This window comes from Pteropus alecto, unplaced genomic scaffold (assembly GCF_000325575.1).
Source record: "Pteropus alecto unplaced genomic scaffold, ASM32557v1 scaffold146, whole genome shotgun sequence".
NCBI lineage: Eukaryota > Metazoa > Chordata > Mammalia > Chiroptera > Pteropodidae > Pteropus > Pteropus alecto.
In genome coordinates, this window is record NW_006442107.1 from 11,724,641 (window position 1) to 11,730,619 (window position 5,979).

At 36.1% G+C, this 5,979-nt stretch overlaps 1 non-coding gene across 1 annotated transcript; it reads right to left on the bottom strand.

Moving 5' to 3' along the window:
• Positions 1-2,628: 2,628 nt before the first annotated feature.
• On the bottom strand, positions 2,629-2,732 carry LOC112469488. The gene has a single exon (XR_003042630.1). It is a non-coding gene; the product is annotated as a U6 spliceosomal RNA (small nuclear RNA).
• Positions 2,733-5,979: the final 3,247 nt, after the last annotated feature.

The following is a 5,979-nucleotide window of genomic DNA, read 5'->3' on the forward strand; positions in this document are numbered from 1 at the left end:
AATCACCCACAAGCATTTGTGAAAATATTTTTTTCAGAAACACCAGATGTATTTTTTTTTTCCTAAGAACTGAAGAAAATGAGTTGGGGAATAATTATAGAAGCAGGAAACTACAAGAATAAAACCTGAATTTAAGATTCTTTGAAATATAACATCTTTTAAAATGCAAACAAAAAAAACTATTAAATTGTTTTAGTTTTCTGATACTACTTTTATTATTTTTTAGTTTCTTTTCAATTAAGTTATTGCAGTTAGGTATGTTCGAAAGTAGAACTGCTAGTTTAATCACAGAGTTTTATATTGGTCATATCCAAATTATCCAAGGCTTTTTTTAAAAAAGAGATAAATATGGCAAGAGAAAGGGCTATTGATTAAAATCCTGACTTTCATCTGCCTTTCAATTTCCTACAGTGTTCTTTTCAAACAGCTTAAAAACCATGAAAAGATGTTGATGTGCCTTGTTTCTAGGAAACACTAAACATATCCACCTGTGTTCCAGCTATCTCAGCTCATCACGCGTGGCCCTTAGTGAGAACATATTTGATGGTACTGCAAAGACATAAAATGCAATCCAGTCCTTTGTTTTCTACTAGTGCACAGGGTGACCTCTGGTTTAATATGTTGATCAAGTACCTTCATTTGCTTCCACTTGCTATTAAAATAAGAGAGATAACAACAGAATTAAACCTATAAGCCCTACTAGAAAAGAGAATGGGAGAAGAACCATTATTCAACATTAGATTTCAAAGCATTTCTGGAAGATGGAAAATGGATGAGAACCATGTAATTGCACAAAGAATAAAAACAACCCAAAATTAACATAGGAAAGGATGGCAGAAAAAAAAGGTAGCTAATTGTCCATGCAAAACCCTGAAGGCTTTTGGATTAAAGTTAGTAAGTATGGAGGGTAGGATCATGAAAGTGAACCAAAATCGGTGGATGGAGAGGAATAGAGGGTCTGACTGAAATTCAGTCTCTAGAACAAAGAACCAACCGCCTCCCCAACTCCTCTCCTCTCTCTCCCACATTCCTGGCTATAACAAGAGTACAAGAAATTGCACGTTGACCCAAGTCAAAAGATAACAAAGCAAAAAAACAATAATCACCATAATGAAAACAAATAAAGAAATGTAATGCATTCCTTAGGGAGAATTAGGACCACTAGCTGGGTGCTAGCACCACATAATCAATTCCTTCCCATTTTGGTGATCCCTTACCAAAGCCTGGCACCCCAGTGATTCAAGTGCCTACTTGGCCAAGTCAGCCTCTTTAATGAAGGAAAAATCTTGCAGGAAAAACAAGAGATATACAGCAGCAGAGAAAATCTAATCGGCTACCTGGATAAGTCAACTCAATATTTTCTATTTTAAATATGTACAAATAACTTACAATTACTCAGGCATATAAAGAAAATTAGCAACGTAAAATGGCAAAATAGACAAATGAAACAATCCCAGTGGAAATAGAAATAACTAATGGAAGAGAAGAAACTTGAAAAAAAATCTAGTTAGTATTCTCAGAGCGATTTGAAGGATAATGCCCCCCCGCCCGCAAAAAAAAAAAAAAGACAAGATAAAAGTCAAGGAACTCTACATAAACATAGAGCAAAAAGGACAAAGAAACAGAAGATACGAGATAATATATAAAAGGCATAGGAGAATAATCAAGAATACTTCAACAAACTTCAACAAACATGAGCTCTAGAAGGAGAAAAAAAGTGTAGAAATAAGCAAAATAAAACTCAGGAAAATTCTGCATATCTGAAAAAAAGACATAAATCTTTCTAAGGGTACCCTGATTCCACAAAAGGATGGGTGAAAAAAAAATACCTACTCCTAAATATAACATCAGAAAATTTCAAAACATAAAAAAAGAAAGAAAGAAAAAAAAACAGCCACCTCACACTTTGCCAGTTGCTGTGGCAAAGGACTGAGAGCTGTGTAGTTAAATGTCCAGGTCTGAGAATGACCCCTTACCTGCTGCTCAGTTTACTGTTCAAACTTAGACACTTGGCTTCATCAGCTACAAGGGATCCGAAGTTCAATAGTCCCATGTGCATAGAAGGCGGAGAGGAAGAAAAATTACTTGTGAACATCACTGTCTTGAAGCCATTGCTGCTACATTATCTTTATGAAAGTTTGCACATGGAGTTATTCTAGTACACTGAAGGTGAAAATAATTGAGATGTTAATTTTAAATGAAAGAAGTTAAAAGGGAGGAGAAGTTGAATAATAAACATTTTTGTATTTCTATTGTGGTAAAATATACACAACAAAATTTGTCATTTTAATAATTTTTAAGTGTACAGTTAGTTCAGTGGCATTAAGTACATTCGCATTGTTGTGTAACCATCACCACATTCATCCCCAGAACTTTTCATCTTCCTAAACTAAAACTCTATACCTACTAAACAACAACTCCTTACTGTTCCTGTTCCCCTCAGCAATCATCATTCTACTCTCTGTCTCTATGAAATGACTACTCTAGGTATCTCACAATAACTAGAATCATATAATAATTATTACTCTGTGTCTGGCTTATTTCACTTAGCATAAGGTCTTCAAAGCTCTTCCATGCTGTAGCATGTGCTAGGATTTCATTCCTTTTTAAGGATGAATACTATTCCGTAAAAATACCAATTACTTCACAAATTTGCACGTCATCCTTGATCAGGTGTCATGCTAATCTTTGCATCATTTCCATTTTAGTGTATGTGCTATTGAAACAAATACTAAATATTTAATCAACTAAAAAACTAAAATATTAACTAAAAGTTGAGTGGAGAAGGGAAAGTTGGGGTCATATATGTGAACTAAAATTTGATCTTCAATGGACAGAAAACGATAATGCCTATATTTCATAAATCAAGAAAAAGTCATATCGCCATCTTGCTTAGACCTATAGATGTAACCTCCAAAAAAAGCAAAAAATTCTAAAAGTAACAAGAACAGGAACTAGGTAGTTAATTGGAGAAGTAAAGTGAGGAAAAGGTGTTATTTTAAGGCATTATGTACAACTGTTCTTTCTTTAAATCTAATCATAAAATGTCACCAATCACAGTACTACTTAATGATCAGAAATGCAACCCAGACTCCTGACATTTAATAGTGTCTATTTTTCATTGCAATAGGGCGTCTCTCCCAAGACACTTTCTTGAAGACCATATTGCCATAGACATCAGTAAGTCACATGGAAGAGGCTTAGCAATAGCTTAACTCCACAGGCCCCCTTCTCCTTATTACCATGCTCGACAACTTATGCTACTGATATTATTCTATTATACATAATGCCATTTTGTTACTATAACTACTACTTTTACTCCTATTTTCCTCTTTTAATGGAGGTCTATCTGCTTCTTTTGGCACTGGTCTTGCTACTTGCCTGGAATATGTATGAGTTCTGTGAAAGCATACTAGCTTACTTCCCCCATGTACCCTTCAAATCCCTGCTCTTGTTCAGTACAATTTCCATAGCAGTATCAGAGTTTTCTTGAGCACTCCAAGCAAAGGCTTCAGCAGCCACTAAACTTTGTAATGGTCCCAACTCCCACTATAGCTGCGGAAATAATGCCTACGCATCCCCTGCTCTTGGATTTTCCTTAGCCACCCAAAGACAGTCACATTTCTTTGACTAATCTGAAAGCCTAAGCTCCTCTTAGTAACGTTACTTCTGCCCAAAGCTTACAGTGAATCCACAAGAATGAGACACCTATCGTGTGTTTTGCACCTGGGCAGCTGAGATGGGAGTGCATTTATCTAAAATTTCAGCAGATAAAGGGAGGTGTAACACCATGTCCTCAAATGATATAGGAAATCATTCAACCTAAGTTCTATATTCAGTTTTACAGAGAAAATGGTGATGTTTCAAATAAATAAAAAGAATCCTCCTAACCTGAAAATAGGGTCTTCTCAATTGTATTTTCTACTTAAAGTTTGTACTTTGATGTTCTTCTGATGCCAAGTATCATCTTTGCTATTAACTTTAGCAGATGCAGAAAATTGATTTGGAAAGTGATTAAGGTTGGTGATAGAATCCTCTATGGGCTGCATATATCAAACCACGCTTTTAGTATTATTTCTAGTTCAAGTTTCCATACATTAGGAAAGAAACTAGAAACTTCTAAAATAAAATCAACCATGATCATGTGATGACTGAAAGCCAAATTAATTAAGGAAGGCTTAAGGGAGCTGGGATACGCAACCTGGAACAAAAATGAGACAATGTATTTTGTTTGAATGTGTAAAATGAGGAGCTGGAAGCATTTTTGTGTCCAGTATGCAAAGTGCCTAAGGGCTTGAGTTCCGCAATCAAAGGGAACTGGGCACAAATTCTAACTCTCCATTTATTAGTTGTGCGACCCTCAGCAAGGTTACTCTAACACTCTAGGTCTCAATTCCTCCTTTTGTAAAATAGGACAAATAATAATGCCTATAACACAAGATTTTTATGACGATAAATAAGAACATAAACACATGCAAATTTTATTTTATACTAGTATATAGGAAAAAATTAAATTCATCATCATCATCATTACTTTTTTTTATCATATATTATTATAATTCCAAAGGAAAAAGCCAATACTAATGAATGAATCCTGAGATCAATAAAAGGGTGACTTTCTGAGCAAATGAAACAACTAATCATGGGACAAAGAGTTCAATGAAATAATGAGCTTCCAATGGCATCTCACAGGAATTCCGTAATTAAAAGGAGCTTCTGTATTAAGAAGGAGGTTATACCTGATGATCATTAAAGTCCCTCTTACTTTTCAGAGATAATGTAACGATTAAGTTCATGCAGCTCATTAGTGCCAGTAAGTTTGGGGGTGTCGTCGATGTGGTCCCAAACTGTTCCTTCTTTTAGTTAACACGGAGAGAGGGTGACTGGGAGTTTCCAGTTACTATTTCTGCACAGCACTGTCAAGTGAAGTTGTTTCTTGTACCTCACGAACCAGCAGCCCCCTCTCTCTTCTGTTTCCATCATGAAAGCCTTAGGAGGCAAGACCGCCTGTTCTTCCCTTCCAGTGCCCCAAGAAAATGACAAAATGGCATTCTTTCCTACTCTCTGTCAGATGATTTCTATTAACAGCTCTGGAAAAAATGCTGCAAAGATGTGAGTGAAATGATGGCAGGATTTGTTGACAAGAAGGCAAAATGAGGGAATTCAGAAAAAAATCACCCACATTAGAGACTGAGGGATCTCTGGGTTCCATCTGCTTCTCTCTCCCCTGGCCTGGGGTAGTCTCAGAATCATCTCAGGAGATCATCGGTCTCCTTTTAAATGACTCAAATCAATGGAGCTTCTAATAGAGTCTAACAGATCTCACTTATTAGCAGACTTTTTTTTTTTTTTTTGATGTTCAGTCTAAAATTTTCCTTTCATTAATTTAAACTATTTCTCTTCATTAGATGATGGCAGTCATTTTGAAACAAAAGAAAACATGCAAATTTGAAAAGAGTCACTGTGGAAACTTCTGCTTAAAAAATCTTATTTTTGAAGCAAAACAGCACATAATCACTGTTCCGACATCCTCTGGAGGAGTGAGTTTTCCCAAACAGGAAGGACAACCCGAGAGCCCACCCTTGCCCTGATGTGCACATTCCTACCCATGAAGCTGTGATTAGAAGGATCCAAAAAAGGTTACCTGCCCACTGCATTAGGCCAGTGTGCCTGACATCATCTGCTAAGACTCTAGACGTCACTTCAGAAATATTCCTAGGATATTTCTTAAAGTTGTTATATGAACTGTGAGAGGAAAATGGAAAAAAAAAATCACTCTGAGAGGAATGGTCAATATAATGTGAGATGAACAAGGGCATTGGGGTCAATGACTTGTGGGTCCTGGCTGTGCCACTAGCATTGTCTTAGATCATTTACTCATCTCTCAAAACCTCAATCTTTGTCCTATAAATGGTCACAGTAATTCACATTTCACAGAATAGTTCCAAGGAAATTTTTATGAAGCTCCACACGTGGTGT